We start from the raw sequence: 22,248 nt of genomic DNA on the forward strand, positions 1-22,248 counted from the left end.
CTCACCATCTTCCCCCTTTAATCACTCTGCCTCCTTGTTTCTGGGAGCACCTAGGTGGTGCATTGTATTGAGCACTGGGCCTAGAGTCAGGAAGCGTGACTCTGGTCAAGTCACTTAACCTCTATTTGACTATTAACCTCTATTTAATCAACTGTAAAATGGGACTAATAACACTTACCTTACAGGGTTGCTGTCAGGATCAAATGAGATACTATTTGTGAAAGTGCTGAGCACAGTGCCTGGCAAATAGCAGGTTAAAGGTCTGTTCCCTCCTGAACTTCCCTCCTATTGTAAAAAGTATCACTATTCTTCCATTTGCCCAAGCTCACAACCTTGCTGTCATCCTGGACTCCTCATATGCTGTCACCACACATCCAATTAGTTGTCAGACTGTTAAACTGCTTTCTCTTTAATTCTCTTGCCTTTTTCTCCACTTGCCAAGCCATCACCCTACTTCAAGTCATCCATACCTCTTACTTTGACTATTGGAAGAGCCTTGTAATGGATCTCCCTGCCCTGGATCTGTCCTTACTCAAATCCATCCCCTTCCAAAGTGACCTTCCTAAAGCACTGCTCTGATTATGTCACTTCCTTGCTCAATAAACTCAAATGGCTCATAATGATGCTCAGGATCAAATATAAAGTCCTATGTTTGTCATCAAAGCCCTTCACAACCTGTCCCTTCTTACCTAATTAGTATTCTTCAATGTCACCAGAAGTATTCCATACCACATACAATTAAACATGCATTATGATTACAGTCACCATTTCTAAAAAGCTTCAATTTCTACATTTCTACTACTTTGCATTACAGTTTGCCTGAAAGTTTTACTTGAAAAGCGTAACAACACATATCTAATTTTTGTGTGACAATTATCTGACTTTCCTGTTTATTCCTAGGAATCCAAACCTTTACATAGTCTATTCTGTTAAAGGTACTAAAGCTATCAGTAACTCAGATGAAGAAAATAAGAATGCTTAAGTTAATTTCTAAAGGAAATAATTTCTCACAACTTATTGATTCCATCTCATCCACTGACTAGCTTATAATTCAAGGCTATATCTATTATAAAGGTGAAAGCCAATTTTACTGAAATGAAATAAAATCATACATATGGTAAATCAGGTATGTTTTTGAAGAATGATTAAGGCTGTTTACCTTGGGAAGCTTGACAGGTGGCTCCCTAGATTCTTCTTCTTCATCACTGTCTGAGTCACCACTCTGCACAGAGCTCTTTGATGCAGCAGCCAAAGATGTTTCCTTCTTCTGCCACTCCAGAACACAATGGCGTACATTGCAATAAACATTGAAAGCAGATGGATTGCTATGCAGCTTGATATCTGGTATGATAACTGTATTCTCCAAGTTTTCAGACTGAAATACAAAGAAAGTGTTCTTCAATTTTTACAAATGACTCATTTTCCTTTGCCATTAAAAAAATTGACTATTAGCTCTCCAAATAGCTCAGTACCCATAATACTAATATGGTAGAGGCAGCATGAAGGAGGACTATGGTGTCAAACTCAAATATGAATGTCTGCACATTGTAGACTGACTTAGAAAACTACAAATTAATGTTATCTATATTGCACTGTTTTTATTTATTCTGTTAAACACTACCTAATAACATTTTAGTCACAGGGGCAAATTGTACACCTCTGCTGTAGGGGATAAAAAGCTAGGCTTAAAATTAGGAAGCCCTAGCTTCAAGTCCTGCCTCTAATAGACCAGAGGAGTGACTCTACAGTCATTAGCCTCTCAGTGCTCCAAATAATTCTCTAAAATCCCAAGCTTCTGATGCCAATGCATATTGGCAGAGAGAGTTATTTCACATAAGTGAAACTGCAGATTCAATAAGTAGGAAGGTAAGTGTGTGAATTTTTATGGTAGATTTTAGAAAATATTTCTTTTCTCTCAGAGACAATGTTGCGTATTTTGCTAAATAAACTATAAGCAAATGAACAACTTAAGATATGTCTATAATGTGAAATTAAACAAATTTAATGTCTACTTTTAGCATGTTTTACCCCATGAACATACCAACTAGTATTATCTGGTTTATAAATTTCAGAATACCCTTAAGCACAATATGTGCATTCTACAAGGAAGATAGTTAACACAAAATCAGCAATGAAACAGAGTTAAAAAGAGAATGTTGTGAGATGTGTAAATATGTGTGTGTGCACATTTATAACCAAAAGATAGACAATTTGTCAATGACTCTCTCCTAACTCAGGTAATCTGATCCTTATATGACAAGATACATACGTCTATTGCTAGACCTGTATTTAAAATCTTTCTACCTTGGAAAGACCTGCCAGAGTTTAATGGGGATGAACATGGGAATAGAAGAAAGAGTCAAACACAGAGGTACAGGTAAGAAAAGAGAAGGGCAGAGTCTCAGAGACAAATGATATAGAACTAGAGAAAGAGAAAACAGAAAGAATGATCAATACTGAATGAAACAGAGAGAATACTTTGTGTTCAACATTGTAAAAAAACACACTTGGAGAATTATACATCTTTAGAGTCAGAAGGGGCCTTCCAGATAATGAATGGAGTGCCACTCTGTTTTATAGATGAGTAAGCTGACGCCCAGAGGAGTTAAGCAACTTGACCAATATCACAGTATGTAGGAGAAAAAAAAGATCAAAAACCAGGTCTCTGGGCTTCTAGTTCATTCCAAAGGGCAGAAAAGAACCTGGTGTTTGGATGTTATTAGACCTGAGGTCTCTTGTCTTTTTTTCCCCTCAAATCAACATATATATTTTAAAGAAGAGAGTGGCAACCTTTCAAAAGTGGTATACTAGAAATGGAAAGCAGAAAAGGCTAGTGAAGACAGTAGATAACTCTCAAAAAGAGAAAGACAAGATGGCAATAGGAACTTGTCACAAACTTTCCAAATTGACAGATGTCTCATTTTTATACTGCCCTGGAATCTTTAAAATATTTTATTTTCATTATAGCCACCCAAGAGACATTTGAAATAACAAAAATGTTCATATTAACAGAGCTCAAGTAGGGACAACTGCTGTTTTAATCTTGTTTAACACTAAAAGGACCAGAATTTAAGAATAACTCAAAGGACCAAGTTGCATTAATTGATGCACTGCATTTTTTTTATTCATAAAGAAAATTAGGATAGGAGGATCAAAATTCTTTTTTCAAAATAAAATTGTGCTATTTTTTGCATCAATTGATGCCCAATAAAACAAAAAATAAAAAAGCAGTAAGTATTGAGTAAGACACAAATGGGAAAAACTCTTTACCTCAGAAATACCTTATTTTTCTGTTTTTGCAAGTCTAGGAAAGGTGTATAGGAAAAAGATATCTTGCTATAAAATACCCCAATATACAATGGATTAGTTTATTCTGAAGGCCAGCCTATATTCTGCGCATAGCAATACACAGAACATTTCTTAATATGTCATAGAAAGTCATATTATAGATGCTTAATTTATCTCCTGATACCAGCAAAAAGATTTTTTTTTCAAGCAACCAAAAAGCATTTATTAAGTATATTGAGCAAGACTCCTTTTCCTGAGTTCAAGTCTGGCCTCAGACTCTTGCTAGCTGTATGACCCTGATCAAGTCACTTCACCCTTTTTTCCTCAGTTTCCTCAACTGTAAAATGAACTAGAGAAAGAAATGGTAAATCACTCCAGTATCTTTGCCAAGAAAACACCAAATGGGGTCATGAAGAGTAGGACATGACTGAAACAACCTGAATAGCAGCAACAACAACAACAAAATGTGCCAGGCTTTGTGAATCTGAGGTTGTTAACCAAGTAGTACCCTCAACAGCTAAAGGAAAGTTAAGAAGGAAGAATTCTGGGGAAAAGACAGTAAGTTGTGGTTCTGGATATTGGAGATACAGGACTTAAATTGAGGAGAGAAAGTAGGGCCAGGTATATAGAGATGATAATTGAATTCACAGAAGTTGATGAGATCATCACCAAGAATTATAAAGAAAGTTAGAGGAAGGGGCCCAATGGATCCTGGGGATAAATGTGAAGTTAGGGGGTGGGACATGGGATATGAAACAAGGAGGACTTTTGATGAGTAGCAAAAAGGGGGTGAGTGGTGAAGCTATGATTATACTCTGGATTGTCTCATTCCATACATAGTGTGCTACAGATTAGGCCACATTATTCCTTTTGCCTTTTGCTATCCTCTTCCTTTATTGTACATGTTCCTCAAACACATTTCATAGGACATTGACAAGGATTGACAAGGAATTTTTTTTAGAGTCTACATATCATTTGACAAGTGAGAAAACTAAGGCTCAAAGAGAAGAAATGACTTGCCCAGGGTCACACAGTAAACTAGAAAAAGAGCTGGGACCAGAACCCAAGGTTGCTGCCTCTTGGGCCAGGGCTCTCTCTTTTTTATTTATTTATTTACTTTTGGCTTACAACATTCAGTTCCACAATCCCCTTGAGTTTCAAATTTTCTCCCCCTCCCTTGCCTACTACCACGGTGGCATGCAATCAAATACAGGATCTACAAATAACTTGCTCTTCTCACTCAGCATCAGTTTATATACGTCTCTCCAGGTTATTATGAAGTCCGCCTGCTCCTCATTTATTATAGCACAATAGTATTCCATTACATTTATATACCACAACTTGTTCAGCCATTCCCCAACTGATGGGCATTCCCTTGATTTCCAATTCTTTGCCAACACAAAAAGCTGCTATAAATATTTTTGAACAAACGAGTCCTTTTCCCACTTCTATGATCTCTTTGGGATACAGCCCTAGAAGCGGTATTGCTGGGGGCAGCCAGGTAGCACAGCGAGTAAGAGCACTGGCTCCAGTGTTGGGATGACCTGGAGATCAAATCCCGGGCTCAGACATTTAGCACCCACCCAGAAATACCTGGCCATGTAACATTGAGCAAGTTACTTAATCCCAATTGCTTAGGGGCGGCCAGGTGGCTCAGCGAGTAAGAGTACTGGCTCCACAGTTGGGATGACCTGGAGATTGAATCCTGGGCTCAGATACTCAGTACCACACCCAGAAATAACTGGCCCTGTAACCTTGAGCAAGTTACTTAACCCCGATTGCTTAAAAAAAAAAAGTGGTATTGCTGGGTCAAAGGGTATGAAATTATTTATAGCCCTTTGGGCATAGTTCCAGATTGCTCTCCAGGATGGTCGAATCAGTTCACAACTCTACTAACAATACATTAGTGTTCCAATTTTTCCACATCCTCTCCAGCATTTATCATTTTCCTGTTTTGTCATCTTAGCCAATCTGACCGGTGAGATGTGGCACCTCAGAGTTACTTTTATTTGCATTTTTCTAATCAATAGTGATTTAGAGCATTTTTTCATATGCAAAATGATTTTATTATTATGCTAATGAAAAAGTAAACTGGAATATCATGATTACTTCACAAAAGAGGACTGCTACCATAAAGTAAGCTAAATAAACACCACAATGCTAGGCTAGAATGTTGACAAAACTGGGGGTAAGAGAGACAAAGAGGCCCTTAGTGAATTCTCCCTTCTCTAGCAGTCTTCAGAATATTATCATAACCATTCCTGTTCAGAATACATCATAATTATCCATATCCTTAGAGGCAGCTAGATGACACAATGGACAGAGCACTGGACCTGGAGTCAGACTTGAATTTAAATACTGGTTCAGAATCATAGTATCTATTTGACCCTATATTTGACAAGTCAATAAACCTGCCTCAGTATCCCCATCTGTAAAATGGAGATAATAGGACCTAATTTTTAAGACTGTTGTGAAAATCAAATGAGTTAATATTTATAAAGTGCTTTGCATCTTTCAAGTAGTATATAAATATTAGCTATGACAACGATGATGCATTTAGAAATGTCTAGGTATTTAAAATGAGAACTACTTCTATAGATGAGCTTAGTGATTAATAAGCATGTCATTAAAAGATTTTCAGTATGAGTTTTCAGTACAAATTTTTTAAAGCTGGAAAACAAGAAAAATTTTATTTTGCATATTTATTATCTATGGCTCCAACTCTTTCATAAATTCAGTCACTGTCTTTCTGGAGCACAGCATGAATATAAGTCCTTTAAATTATTTTGATATTTCAAAAATATTCACCAAACATTCAAGGTTCAGGAGGATTTTTTTTTTTACAAAATGAATGTTTCATATTTGATATTATCACTAAGAAAAAATGGCAATTTCTCTTTTACCTTAAATGCCAATTGAAGTACTTTGGCAGGAGAAAGTCCTATATTAATGGCTCACAATAATATGGAAATACCCTATGTTCTGCACTCATATTATTTCATAATTTTTCTCATTTTTTGGTTGTCAATATTGATGTATAATGTTAAATTTCTATTAAATGTTTAATTTTGTATAATTTTACTTAATATTTCATTTTTCCCAATTATACATAAAAATATTTTTTAACATTCATTTTTTAAAATTTTGAGTTCTATTTCTTTTTCCCTTCTACTCTCTGCTCCCATCATTGAGAAGGGAAGCAATTTGAAATAGCCAATACTTGTGCAGTAGTACAAAACTTACTTCCATATTAAATGTGTTATGAAAGAAAATGCAGAACAAAATATAAAGAAAAAAAGGAAGTTTTTTTAAGTATGCTTCAATTTGTATGGAAACACTCAGTTCTTTCTCTAAAGGTGGATAGTATTTTTCATCATAAGCCCTTCAGAATTGTTTCACATCACTGTATTGCTGAGAAAAGCTAAGTCATTCACAGTTGATCATCACACAATGTTGCTGTGACTGTGTACAATGTTCTCCTGCTTCTGTTCATTTCACTTTGCATCAATTCATTCAAGTCTTTCCAGGTTTTTCTGAAAGCATCCTGCTCGTCATTTCTTATATCACAATGGCATTCCACCACAACTTGTTCAGCCATTTCCTAATTGATGCATATCCCCTCAATTTCTAATTCTTTGTCACCAGAAAAAGAGCTTCTGTAAGTATTTTTGTACTTATAGGACCCTTAAAAAAAAATCTCTTTGGGATTGATACCTGCAAGCAAGATTTTATAGCCCTTTAGGCATAGTTCCAAATTGGTTTCCAGAATGGCTGAAGAAATTCACAACTCCACCAAAAAGCACATTAGGGTCTCAATGTACCCCCACCCCCTCCAACACTGGCTAATATTAAAGAAAAGGAAAATGACTAATCTGATAGGTGGGGGTACTACCTCAGAGTTGTTTTAATTTGAATGTCTTCCATCAATACTGATTTAGAGTATTTTTTCATATGACTATAGACAGCTTTGATTACTTCATCTGAAAACTGCCTATTCATAGCCTCTGACCACTTATCAATTGGGGAATGACTTGTATTCTTAAAAAATTGACTCAGTTTTCCTAAATATTTGAGAAATGAGGGCTTTATCAGAGAAACTTCCTGTTTTTTTTCCCACAGTTGCAATTACTGTGTATTTCCTTCTATCCTCTTTTCACTCCATTTCTCTCCCTTTCTTTTCCTCCCCCTTCTTCTCCATACTTGTCCTTCCTCAAAAATGTTCTGCTTCTGACTACCCCTTCCTCCTATCAGTCCTTCCCCTTTTCTCTTATCCCCTCCCCTCCTACTTTTCTACATGGCAAGATAAATTTCTATGCCTAGCTCTATATGTTATTCCTTCTTTGACCCAATTCCAAAGAGAGTAAAGTTTAAGCCCCCACTTCACTCATCTTTCCCTCCACTATAAAAGTTGTGCATTCCTCTTTCTGATCCCTTAATTTTATTTTTTTTTAGATATCTTATCATAGTCTACTGCCATATACCCTCTGTCTATGTATACTCCTAACTGCTCTAATAGTGATAAAGCTCTTAAGAGTTAAAGGTATTATCTTCCAGCATAAGCATTTAAACAGTTAAACCTTATATTTTCTCTTTCTTGTTCACCATCTTATACTTCTCTTCAGTCTTATATTTGAAAATGAAATTTTCTGTCTAGCTCTGGTCTTTTCAATCAAGAATGCTTGAAAGTACTCTATTTCACTAAATATCCATTTTCCCCGGGAAGGATTATAGTCTGTTTCACTGGGCAGGAAATTCTTGGTTGTAATACTAGCTCCCTTGCTTTCTGGAATATCAAATTCTAAGCCCTCTGATTCTTTAATGTAGAAGTTGCTAAATCCTGTGTTATACTGACTGCCAAGAATCCATGATATAAGAACTGTTTTTTTTGCTGGCTGCTTGCAATAATTTATTGTTTGTCTGGGAGCCCTGAAATTTCACTATAATATTCCTAGGAGTATTCATTTGGGGAACTCTTTGATGGGTTCTTTCAATTTCTATTTTACCTTCTGGTTCTAGGTTATTAGGGCAGTTTTCCCTGATAATTTCCTGAAAGATGATTTCCAGGCTTTTTTTTTTTTTAATCATGGCTTTTAAGTAGTCCAATAATTCTGGGAGAAATTACCATTTTTATTATATAACAAATTATGTTATGTTATTATATTGTGCTATTATATAATAATACATTATTAATTAGGATACAGGCTTTTTATTTCCTCATTCAGGTACCAGTCCTTGTATGAGATTGCCTAAATCCTCCAGGAATACACTCTATGGAAATCTTGGCCAGGACCCCACCTAACTAGGAGAACTTACTTCTGTTTAGAATGTAAATTGAATCTAATCTAGGTGAATTCCAGGCCCAAAGTATCAAGTCTATACCTCTATAACCTTCCATTGGATTTTAGGGTGATCCAGCTCACAAAGGAGAAAACCAATCAGAGTGGTCTGGATAGAAATGGATTTCTTTGTCCAGAATGCTAGAAAAGGTTGAGTCTCATGATCAAGCCACATTCTCAGAAGGAAGAGCTAAAGGTTTTCAGACAACATTCTCATTCAAAAGTCTCTCACTAATTGTTCACCAACCAGGGTTGATTTTCACCTGTCAGGGGCACCCCTTTTCCAAAGATACTTAAGCATTCACTGATATTCACAGGTTTGTTTTTGATTATCAAGAGAAACCACTGACCAGAAATTTATTATCGGCTAGTCTAATTAATAAATAGATTATTAATTTCCAAGAAACTCTGTCTGTTGGGCTTTTCATTCATCTCAGTTCTTACATTATCTCTACTGGATCTCTTTTCCAGGTCAGTTGTTTTTCCAAAGAGATATTTCACATTTTCTTCTACTTTTTTCATTCTTTTGACTTTGTTTTATTGTTTCTTGATACTCATAAAGTCATTCACTTCCACTTGCCCAATTATAATTTTTAAGTAATGTTTTTTCGGTAAATTTTTGTATTTCCTTTTCCATTTAGTCAATTCTACTTCTTAAGGAATCCTTTTCTTTAATGAATTTTTATGCCTCTTTTACCATTTGGCCTATTCTGTTTTTTAAGTTATTTTCTTCAGTATTTTTTGAGCTTCCTTTAGCAAACTGTTGGCTCTTTTTTTCATAATTTTCTTGTATCACTCTCATTTATTTCCCCAATTTTTCTTCTATTTCTCTTATTTAATTTTTAAAATTCTTTTTAGTTCTTCCAGGAATTCTTGTTGGGCCTGGGACTAATTCACATTTTTCTTTGAGGCTATGAATGTAGCAATTTTGGCTTTGTTGTCTCCTTCTGAGTTTGCGTTTTGATCTTGTCAACACAATAACTTTCTATGGTCAGGTTCTTTTTTGTTGTTGTTTGCTCATTTTTTCTAGACTATTTCTTGACTTTTAACTTTATGTTAAAGTTGTGCTCTGCTCTTGGGGTAGAGAAGGTATTGTCTTAAGCTTCAGGGTTTTCCCCCCTAGCTGTTTTCAGAGCTATTTTTGGAGGGGGGGGGTTGGAGGTGGGTCTGTAAATTTTCAGTTCTTTCACGATGGTAAGATCTAAGGAGAGCTGTTTATATCTCTCTGGGTCTGTCAGCAACCACAAGTACTTTTTTCTGCCCTAGAACTGTTACAAGGGTCCTCTCTCCACTGTGGCTTCAAGCCCAGGTGTGCTAGTGTTCCTCCTTGCCCTGGGACTGAGACCAGGGCTACAACCTAAATCTACATACATGCAATGCAAAAGAGTTGTATAACAAGTGCCAACAAAGGGACCCTTGTAATCTCCTTCTAACAAATTGTCTGACCCCCTTATCATCTGTGGGCTGAGATCTCTGGAAGTCACTCTAATTCATAATTTTTCAAAGAGCTTTCCTTTTAAAGGGCTATTAACAAAAAAAAAACCAAAACAACTGATTATTCTTATAACATCTTTAAAACTCCTACATGTAAATATTCATTCATACTTACTGATAGAAGTGACTATAAAAGCATGCAATCTGTTCAAATTGAACAAAGGACCACATTTTAATAGTATTTGCTGCCTGACATCAACTGGGCTGAACAGTGCATATTCTAATTCAATTCTTCTACATTATATCATTTTCATTAAAAAGTCTTTCTCTGTGTGTCATTACTATAAATAGGTTTGCAAAGTAACAAATGTGCAATGAAATGAGCAAATAAACACATAGAGAATTGTCTTTCCCACAGTATTAACTCTAATTGGAAATCATTCAAATCTACTTTGCATATGATTCACCAAGCATTGTTTAACCCACATTGGTAGTAGGAAGTACCACCAATTTAGCAATTCTGTAAGCAGTTTGTTCAACATAAGCAATCCTTGATGAAAGAGACACAGTTTGGGGAAATGGCTGTTCTTGGTTATTAAAAGAATTTAATTTTCAAAGAAAAAAAATTTTATCTTGCAATTGCATTCTGCACATACACTTTCATGATATTTCAATTTATTGGTTTCCATGCTATGTACTACTAAAGCATCAGAACAGAGGAAGCAGTGGTCCATGTATCCCAATGTATACCAGTGCCTCACAGTCTCTAGATTTGGGCTTTTTATTTCTAATTGCACTACTTAACCTGTCTCTGCTGTCTTTGCTTATATTACTTTTCAGCTGATCCTGGGAAATTCTTTTCAAAGTGATTATGTATTTATCCCAAAATGACATTTTTTTCAGTTTTTAAAAAACAAACAATAAAAAGGTCATTAAATTTAATGGCAAAGAATTCTACATTATTATATATAACTATTAAATTATTTCAATTTTTAAAGTTGCAATTTTGGGGAAATTAACTTATTACACTTACCAAACTGAAAAGGGGTTGATAGGGACTACAGCTGTGATTTAGTTAGCATAAGGAACTTCCAGATAAGAAACTACCTCTATAAATGCACCTCAGCATCTCCTTGCAACTTATAGAATTAGAGTAATGCCTTTGGCAATGAGAAGTTAAGAGACCTGTCCTGGTTCATAGGGCCATTATATGTCAGAAGTAGGGCCTAAATCCATTCTGTCACTGAGTTTAGCTCTCTATCCATTATACTACACTGCTGATATTGTGGTGCTTTTAATTTTCACAGACTGTTCAACTTCAAGTACAGAAACTTCACATTCAAATGTAGCAAGCATTGCAATGACTCAATTCACTGTATTCCAAGTCTACGTTGCATTGGTGGCAATTTTTAGTCCATGTATTTATCTTAACTTGGCTATTGGTGCTATAAATGTAATGTATCCAGTGACCAATAAGCAGAAATATTAGTAGAGCAGGGAGTCCTAACGTGAAGTGCACAAACCCTGTGGATAGATTTCAGGGGATCTGTAACTATCTGTAACAATTCTTTATTTCTCTTCTTAATCTATGAATTTTATTTTATGCATTTCAAAACATTATTCTGAAAGGGGGTCTACTGGCTTCACCAGACAGCCAAAGTGGTCCATAACACAAAAAAGGTTAAGAATCCTTCTATTAGAGGAACAAAATTAGATCAATCCTGGCAAGTTCACTATACAGGAAATCAGAAGTTTCAGCTACATCAAAAGATGGCATATAGTTGGAGACAAGTAAAGTAGTTGGCAAAGTTGGTTTAGTACAGATCCAAAGACAACAAAAAATATTACATAATGGAGTATTTAGTAATTTCTTCTTGTATTTCTTATGAGAAGTTACCTGCAAAAAGATCACCATGAACAGTTTATGCACCAAAATCTACTTCAGAGGATGAAGAGGTAGAAAAAAATCTACCAAGAACTTGATAAAAGTCTCCAAAATACAACAGCATACACTTTTTTGAGTCCAAGTAACTTTAATGTAAATATGGAGATTGTAGAAATTAGACTGTAAAAGAAGGGTCAAACAAAATTATTGAGAGAGGCCCAAGATTTTGCCATCACAAAAAGGGCTATTTCTAATATTTTTATACCTTAAAGACCTTTTCCTGTTTCTTTGATCTTTTAGGGGTACAGGCATAGTGGTGCTGTTTGTATCACTGGGTCAAAGGCTATGCATGGTTAAATAATTTTGTAGCACTAGTTCCAAATTATGGTATATGAATGTTATATAATACTTTGGGGGTAATATAAGAAACAATGAAGGGAATATTTTCAGAGGAACCTAGTAAAGCAGTATGAACTAATGCAGAGTGAAGTGACCCACCTACTTCCCAAACAGAGGACTGATAAGCTAAATATGCAAGAGTGTAATAGTAAGGGAATTTGAAGATCTTCCCTGCCTCTTAATAGACCTAGGGAATTTAAAGATCTCCCCTGATTTGAAAATATACTCTGCCCCCTAATAGGCTGAATGTAGTCACATGGAGCCCGTGGTGGGAGGAGTTTGCTGAAGGGTGGAGCAGAGCCCAACAGAGAAGCTTGCTTAGGAGAGGCTTGTTTTGCGGGAAGGCCCACACCCTGTTACTTTATAATTAGGCCATGGGTCATGAGGGCTGTGATGTTCTCTGACCCTGGAGAAGGCTACATATACCTCTGAGGTGAGATTTTACTTTGGGGCTCACTGGAAAAGTTGTGTGATCTGTTCAGATAAGAATCTGGGTGGCTGTTGAGCCCCCAGCTTTGAAAACCCAGATGCTGGTGCTTCTCTCGCTGGTAACTAAGAGATTGCGATGGTCAGAGAGCTAGAAGTGCTGTCTGTTGATTTGTTGAATTGTGTGATTTTCTCTGTATTTTTTTTTCTGCTTGTAACCTCTGTTTGTATTCTCTGAGGTACAGGGTGCTGACTTTTCCCCCTGAACTAGGTAAATGATATATGCTTGATTAAAGTAAGATTGTTGACCCTTTTTGAGTTGCTTTCCTTTAGAAAAGCAGATGAAAGAACCTGTGCTAACAGCCATCCTGGGTATGCTAGGGTGCTTGCTGATACAAAGAAATATACATTTATGGACATGGATGATTGGAGAATTTGTTACAGGTTTGTTTCATAGATCTTTTTTTTTTTACAGTGGGGAAGAAGGTAGGAGGGAGAGAAGATAAATGCCTGTTAATTGAACAAAATAAAACATCTTACACAGTATCACTGTTTCCCTGCCTTCTTTCCTGAAACTTTATGTACCAATTTGACACTACCATAGAGAAATTTATAATATTTATTACTAAAATACCATAATTTTCTTAGTACTACATATTTTCTTAGGTACATATGCTAATATTATAAAGTAGTTATAATTCTTTGCTACCAAAAAGAAAGCTGCTATAAACATTCTTTCTTTTTGATAGGAACAGTTTATTTATTTTTCGTTTTCAACATTCACTTTAATAAGGTTTTGAGATCCAAATTTTCCCCTTCCCACCTCATCCCTTTCCCAATGCAGCACGCAAACTGATAAAGGATATACATGAACAATCATATTAAACATATTTCCACATTAGTCATGTTGTGAAAGAAGAATCTGAACAAATGGGAAAAACCACTAAAAAAAGAAAAAAGTTTGCTTCAATCTGCATTCTGACTCTATAGTTCTTTCTCTGGATGTAGATAATATTTTCCATCCATCGTGAGTCTTTTGGAATTGTCTTAGATCATTGTATTGCTGAGAAAAGCTAAGTCTATCAAAACTGGTCATCGTGAAATGCTGCTGTTCCTGTGTAGTGTTCTCATGGTTCTGCTCACTTCACTCAGCATCAGCTCATGTAAGGCTTTCCAGATCTTTCTGAAATCAGATCATCATTTCTTTGCTATAAATATTCTTGAACAAATAGGCACTTTTCCTTTTTCCCTGACCACCTTGGGAAATAGACCTAATGTACTGCTGGATCAAAGGATAGACGGTTTTATAACTCTTTGGGCATAATTCCAGATAATAATTCCAAAATGTTTAGATCAGTTCACAATTCCACCAACAGTGTATTAGTGTCACAATTTCTCCACATCACCTCCGGAATTTGTCATTTTCCCCTTCTATTATTTTAGCCAGTCTGACAGATATGAGATGGTACCTCAGAGTTGTTTTAATTTGCACTTCTCTAATCAATAATGACTTAGAGCATTTTTATATGAATATATAGAGCTTTGATTTCATTGGGCTCTCAGTCTTTATTAAAGTAGAAATCCAATTTTGATAAATCAATTATGTATTACTTATTCTATAATTTGGTTTTCAACATTACAACTAAAAAAACACTAAAGTAATCAAAGAGTACACAAAGAATTGAGAAAGATCACTATAGTGTAAAAAGCAATATACTTGTCCTATGTTGTTCCAAAAATATGGGGTCCAACAACTGAGTACATTCAAGAAAAATAACATAAAATATTAAAGCCTACTGGTCTCAAAATTCTATACTGTTATTAACAAATTTAATGGGAAATACAAAGCGGCAGGGAAGGCAGAACAAATAAAACAGTGGGCCTAAAATCAAGAAGACTTGACAAGACTTCAAATCCTGCAAACAATACCACCTGCATGACCTCAAGCAAACCACTTAACCTAGATGTGCCTCAGACCATTAGTTCCTTAGGACTAATCTAGTACATGTCATTAGCAGGTCGTATTTGCACAGATAAGAGTTCCCATAACAAGGATTCTCTGTACTGATGAAATCATAAATCCTTTGAGTAGAAGTATTAAATAAACAATCAAGTTTTGTGCAATCAATAGAGTACTGGACTCAGAAAGACTTGAGTTCATATCCTGCTTCAGGCAGTAGCTAAGTCATCTAACTTTGCCTCAGTTTCCTAAACGGTAAAATATGAAAGACATAAGGTCAACGTGCTCTGAAATCCCTTTCAGATCTAAATCTAGGCCCCTATGACACTATATAATTACACTAGATGGCTTCTAAGGTTCCTTAAAAGTCTAGTACTAAATTATATGAATGGTGTAATTGATAAATTGTGACAACAGTATATTTTAACACTGCCACTGCTATTCCACAAGCAAATTCCATTTTTAAATTATTCAGTAATCTTTTAAATAAGTTATGTAAGGATAAAACAAAGTTTCCTTAAAACTAAAATAGAAAATTAAAAGCTATTTAAATATATTACCTCTGTACAAAAGGTATTTATCTGTAGAGCAGAGAAAGCTGTTTTAACCCCAGCTCAAAACCCTAAAAAATCTTTTTTTCCCTCCACAAAGAACTGTTGCTGTATCTGACCCTTAAATTTTATAATATATACATGCTTATATGAAAATTATTTGCCTAAGCTATCTACAATGCAATCTTCACTGAGCTGTCTAAATGACTGTCATTGCTGCCATCAATTCATTCTGATTTCAAAGCAGAATCACTGAAGAAAACAGGTCTTCACCTTCCACTTCTTCCTTGGTCCTGACTGCTTTTTCTGGGGAAACAATAAGCTAAGAGAAGCTAAGGACTTCAAAAGAAGGTTGAAATGCATTTTGCCCATAGCCCTGACAATGGTTGGGAGGAAAACTCAGATTACTATATAATTGTGGGTACTTTGTACACTTACATTAAAAATAGTTCATACTTCTCTCTACTACCCTAGAAAAATGGAATGTGATTTTTAAAAATTCAAGTGATACACAAAATTAGTTCCATATAATGTTCATTTCAAAGACAATTCCTATTCAAAAGTATGATAGCTTCCTATGATACTCTCCAAGAGTTGACCAAAATTGAAATGGATTGCCTTATAGGAAACTCTCTACCAATGATCAGTCAATCAGAATGAAAGGGAATCTGAAAGGGATATTGTAGAAAGAATTCCAATACTGGGGAAGATATTAAATTAATCACTTTCAAGAACTTTTCATATCTCTAAGGTCAATGCTAAATATAGAGGCCTGTATTTTCTATATATGGAAATTCATCTACAAATTACCATCCATAAACAAGATTCTAATCTATTAACTAAATTAGACTAATACTAAATTCACTAGAAAAAGAATAGATAATTTGCAATTCCAAGAGAAGGAACACAGACTAAATAGAGAAAAATTTTCCTTTTTTGAAGTCATCAAAAGTCACAAAATCACATTTTTAAGTGACATGAATAGTAATATCATTAACATACTGCTAAAGAGAAACAATGTCAGTATAGGGAGCACTCCTACTTTCTCTTGCCTACAAATAGTTATATTTCAAAGATATAATAGGATCATGCATAGCATAGAGAAAGGATCCTAAACTGACTCAGGAGGCCTGAGTTCTAGTCCCAGTTCTATGACTATGTGACCTGGAATCACTTAACCTTTCTGTGATAGTGTTCTCATCTGTAAATTGAAGTGATTACACAAAATTCTAATATCCTTTTCAGCAATAAGTCTTGTGAGTCTAAGAATGGCTTTTTACCTGTTTTCCCCCTATATTTTTATTTGAATTTAAATGCTCTTATGTCAAATGGAAATCTTAAGTTTATCTATATAGCCAGTCATTTACCTTGCTTCTTGTTTTCACTTTTGATTTAGTCTTCTGTTTCCTTTTCAGCTTTTTCTTATTTAAAATTTTCTTACTCCTAAAAAAAAAAAAGAAAAATTAGATTAAGATTTCCACTAGAAAAATAGTTATTAAAAGTCGCAAGACTATGACAGACACTAGATGAAAGCAAATTCTGAGGTAATAATACCTTTATATGGATCAAGACCTATGTATTTATAACATAAAATATATCAGCACACAATCCATATGTATAAAAACATATATATGCATTTATATAGCTAAGGATGTAGAATTATAATAGCTTTATAATATTTCTGACAATTTATTTATTTATTGGAGGGGGCAAGCCAAGGCAATTGGGGTTCAGTGACTTGCCCAAGGTCACAGCTAGTGTGCTGAGTGTCTGAGAACAAATTTGAACTCAGGTCCTCCTGACTCCAAGGCTGGTGCTCTATTCACTGCGCCACCTAGCTGCCCCTATTTTTGTCAATTTAGATAATAAATTTCACAAATCTGTCAGACCCTTACAAGGTACAAAGTAACATATTAGGCACTGAGAAAAACACAAAGATGACACAGGCTCTACTAATAGAGATCATAATCTAGTAAAGAGAGGAAAGCATATATATAAATAATTTTGATACTACAAAACAGAATGTAAGTATATAAGGGAAATATGGGGGATGGTGGAGTGAAAGATAGTATAGTAAAAAGGAAGAGAGATCACCTCTGGCCAAAAGGATTAAACAAGCCTTCATACTAAGTAGAATCAATGTAAGGAGATTGCAGGGTAAGTCAAACGGAACAAAAACTGTGAAAAATTGATCAATGGAACAGGTTGGATAAACAGGAATCAGAAATCACTGAACTCAGTAGCCTAATGTTCAAGAAATCTCAGAGCATAATCTATTTGAGAAAGGATTCCTTTGACAAAAACTATCAGAAAAAAAATGAAGAATAAGCAAAAAAAAAAGATTTAAACTAGCATATAACACAACACAGCACAAGTACCAAATGAATAGACAACCTACATGTAAGAGATCAAAATTTTTTTTTTAATGGAAGAAAAAAGGAAGTTTTTGCAATTACAGTTGGAAGAGATTTTATTAGCCAAAAAGATAGAGATAATCCTAAAAATAGAAATAAAATGGGTTGGCAGTATGGTCAAAGCAAAGAAAAATAACTCTGAAGTAAGAGTATCTGAATTAAAATCAACCTCTACCACTATTTGTGGGACCTTAGGCCTTTCACATTGAAAAATGCACAGGCTTCAGTTTCCTCTTTTGAAAAATGAGGGGATTCAACTAGACAGTCTCTGAAGTCTCTTACAGCTCCAAGTCTATGATTCTATTAATTATTAACAACCATATGAAAGACTGCTTCAAATCACTAATAAGCAAACAACAAGTATTAAGAGCTTACTATGTGCCAGGCACTAAGCTAAGGATTAAAAAAAAAAAAAACAGAAGGAATACAGCCTTCTGTAGCAAGCCTTTCCCAATTCCTCTTCATTCTAGTGTCTTTCCACTGCTGATTATTTCCCTATTTATCCTGTATGTACATTGTTTGTCCAGAGCAGGGATTGTCTTTTGCCTTTCTTTGTTTTCCTAGTGTATAGCATAGCATCTTGCACATTGTACCCGGAGCTTAATAAATGCTCATGAATTGACTGCCCTTAAAGAGCTCACATCCTAAAATTAGAACATACAAGTTAAATACAAAGTAGATGGAAGGTAACCTTAAATGAAGTGACACTAGAGGCTGAGAAAACAAGGAAAGGACTCCTGGAAGAAATGATGCCTGTGCTGACTTTTAAAGGAAATTAGATATTATAAAACTTGAAGTCTGGGTGGGAAAGCATTCCAGGCAGAGAAAAAAATCAGTGTAAAGGAGATGAATTATTGTTTGTGAGAGGTAGCAAAATAGGCTAATGCAGCTGCATAGAAAGGATATTCCTTAAACTGGAAAGGTGGACAGAAACCAACTGGTGAAAAGCTTTAAATGTCAAACAAAGGACTTCATAACTCATCTTGGAGGTAATAAATGCAATGGTGTTTTAACAAACAGAGGGAAGGCATGGTTAGACTTAAGATTTAGAACAAAATCACTTTGCGCCTATGTGAAGAATGGATTTGAGTAAAGAGAAACTTGAGACAGGAAAGCTAAATAAAATGCTATAACCCAAGAAGAGGAGAGGAAGCCCTGAAGGTGTTGACTGTGTGAGTAATGAAGTGGACTTAAGGAGGAAATGCTATAGATAGGTATGTGGGGTGAGGGAGAGGATGATACTAAGGCTGTGGGACTGACTATAAGGACAGTGGTGCTTTTGACAATAGAGAAGTTCAGAAAGCAGGAAAGGGAAAGTTTGGTGGAAGAAAGTGCTAAATTTTACTTTAGATCTAATAGAATCTGAGATATTTCTAGGGCATTTTAGTTCAAAATTGGGGGAGGGGGAAGTATCTAACAAGCACTTAATAACATGAAATTGGAAGTTAGGAGACAGATTAGAGCTAGATAAATAGATCTGGTTTTCATCTCCATATAGATGATGATTGAACCAATGAGAGCTGACGTGATCACCAAGTGGGAGTAGAGAGAGAAAAGAGAGAGACAAAGACAGTGCCTTGAGGAACAGTCAGAGTTGGTAGGTGCAACACAGGAAGATCAAGCAAAATGGACCAGTCAGATATTTAGGAAGAAAACCACAGGCAAAAGCATCCAAAAAGAAGAAAGTGATCAAAAGCATCAAATGCTGCAGAAACAACAAGAGAAAGACATTAGAAAAGAGACCATTAGTCTTGGCAAATAAGACATTAATGGTAGTTTTGGAGAATAATGTTAGTTGAATTATGAGGTCAGAAACCAAATTGTAGAGAGTACTGAAGAGAGTGAGAGAAGTTGACACACCAACTATGGGTAGTTTTTTTTAAGGATTTAAGCAAAGAATGGAAGGAGAGATAAAGAGTGATCACTGGCCAGCCAGGTAAGATCTAAAGAGAATTGTTAAAGGATTGGTGCAACTTTGAAATTTTTTTTTTGTTTTTTAAAGCTGCAGGGAAGGAGTAAGTAGATACGAAGTCAGAAGATTAGACATGATGGTGGGAACAGTGTGCTGGCAAATATGGGAGGAGATGGGAACATGGAAACATGTAGAGGTATTGGCCTTAACAGGCAGATGAAGCCACCTATCAAAGACTTGAAAGAAGGGGGAGATAAATGAGTGATGATCACAGTCAGCACAGGTTCATGGTTTCCTCTAATTTCATGCAGCAATGTGTAAATAGAAACAAGTATGCTAGGGAGCAATCTAGGGACAGGGTTTGGCAAAGTAAGATCAGTAAGAGAAGGGTACAGGAGGTTTAAGAGTAAAGGAAAATGTAAAGTCAAACAGGTTCACCCAGGGTTCTGGTTTGGGAAGGGAAAATTGTGTAGACTGGTGCAATGGTAATGTAATTTGAATCTGAAGATCTCTTTGTGTTGGCACTTAGCACTTAGTAACCGATCAAGCCTTCTATTTAGATCTATTAGATCTAAAGTAAAACTTAGCACTTTCTCCCACCAAACTTCCCTTTCCTGCTTTCTGAACTTATCTACTGTCAAAAGGCTTGATAAAACAGACACTCCTGTCTCCTGTTGCTGACATAACAGGAAGGGGTTGGCTGAAACAGGAAGCTAATGTCGTGTATATAAGAAAAGCCCCAGAGAGACAGAGGCAGAATTTCTTGGAACCAGCATCTGGTGGCAGAGCAGCTACAGAAGAGAGAATGAAGAACTGAGCCAGAGTTTGCTAAGAACTTGTCGTGGTGGAACTTCTTCTGAACAGGAGCCCAAGAGCCAGTAGCCCAGAGCCCAGAGGCCGGAAGGAGCCAGGAGCCCAGGTGAGTGAGGAAGCATTACTGGGATTCTGAGACTTTGTGGCTTGGTTGAGCCTTGAATTCCCTTTGGCAGAAATTATGAAGGATCTGACATGGACCAGACCCTGTGAACTTCAGTGTGGAGCAGGACCTACCTAGAGAGCTGTCTGCCACTGGAACTAGGAGCTGTCTGCCACTGAACCCAGGTGACAGTCTGGTGAATCCAGGTAGAATCTGGGACTATGGAAGGGGATCCAGGGAATCTGAGAACTGGCCCCAAGTCAAAATGAAAAGACCTCTGTGGGTACTGAGTAATGATGAAATTGTAGTTTACTAGTGACCTAGGCGTAGAGGATTTGTGTATGATATTTATTGATTGCTGAATAAGTGACTGATTGAGTTAATCAAGACTTTGCCCCAAGAGTGGAAGACTTTGACTATTGTACTTTGAGACTATATTGTGATCTTATTATATTGTGATTTTCTGTGATACTTTTGTCCCATGAGTGGAAGACTTTGACTATTGTACTTTGAGAAGTTGTGATTATTGTAAATGCTGTACCTTGATTTTCTGTGAATGTTTTGCTTTGATTTGTTATGGAATAAATAGAGTGTTCACTATACTGTGTAATAAGAACTTAAAAAGCTGTTCACAGTAGCATTCTTCTGGAAAGCTGCTTGTGTATGGCTTAACACTTGGGACAGTACTAAGGGATAGAAGGATTATAGGTCACAGGAAGGATGAAGAACAGGAGGCAAGACAGAAAGGTAAAATATCATGATCAAATAAAGGAAATTCGAATTTTCAGAACATGGATGTGATCAAGATTATAACCAATCTTATATGTAAGTGAAATATGCTGGAGAAGTAGGCCATGGAGTTGAATGATAAGAAAAATGAAAATTAAACAATCCTGAGGATTATCTCACACTATGAAAATTGGCCAAGATGACAAAATATGAAAATAGTTGGTGTTGGAGGAGCTAAAGAAAGATAAGTGACTGTTGTTGAATTGGTCAAATATTCCTGGAATTTTTGAATTATTGCCCTGTGACCCAGAGATCTCTTTACTGAGCACATATTCTGAAGGATGTCAAAGGCAGAGGCAAGATCCCCAAACAAAGTAAAATATTCATAACAGCATTTGGTAGTAGCAAAGAACTGTAATCACAGTGAGTCCATATTAATTGGGAAATGGCTGGGAAATCGTGGTATATAAATGTAATGAAACATTATTGTACCATAAGAAAAGACAAATGGAAGAATTCAAAGATACATAAGAAGATACATATGAATTGTGAACTTGGTGAAGTTACCAGGAAAAGAAAAATTACTAATAAAACTTTATTTATAAATGAGTGGACTGGCTTAAATGATCTCTAAGGTTCCTTTTCTGCTCTAAGATTCTGATTCTATCATTCCATGAATTTAAATAAAAGACTGTTTTTCTGTTTTGTTATTTGCTTTTTGGAGGGGGAAAAGCAGGGCAATTAGGGTTAAGTGACTTGTCCAAGGTCACACAGCTAGTAGTTGTTTAAGTGTCTGAAGCTGAATTTGAACTCAGGTCCTCCTGACGCCAGGGCCCGTGCTCTATTCACTGTACCACCTAGCCGTCCCCTAAAAGACTGTTTTGTAGTAACAATGCTTATTCCTTAACAATTTATATATTTGTTTATAATCAAATAATACATAAATAATAATTGTAATGCAAAGTGCAAAACTTTTAAATTTATGAAAATGCAGATTA

General features: G+C 35.7%; 1 protein-coding gene across 1 annotated transcript in view; it reads right to left on the reverse strand.

The window, feature by feature from the left end:
- The window catches only part of MYCBP2 (MYC binding protein 2), a 301,197-nt gene extending 284,473 nt beyond the window's left edge, over positions 1 to 16,724 (reverse strand). Inside the window, exons 1-2 of the mRNA XM_069066842.1 lie at positions 16,647 to 16,724; positions 1,160 to 1,375 (exon numbers count right to left, since the gene is read on the reverse strand). The gene's annotated coding sequence lies outside the window, so the exon portion shown is untranslated. The remainder of the gene's footprint in view (positions 1 to 1,159; positions 1,376 to 16,646) is intronic.
- Positions 16,725 to 22,248: the final 5,524 nt, after the last annotated feature.

The sequence above is a fragment of the Petaurus breviceps genome, unplaced genomic scaffold (genome assembly GCF_028583685.1).
Source record: "Petaurus breviceps papuanus isolate PSGF00001 unplaced genomic scaffold, PetGlider_PUasm1.0 90730, whole genome shotgun sequence".
Lineage (NCBI taxonomy): Eukaryota > Metazoa > Chordata > Mammalia > Diprotodontia > Petauridae > Petaurus > Petaurus breviceps.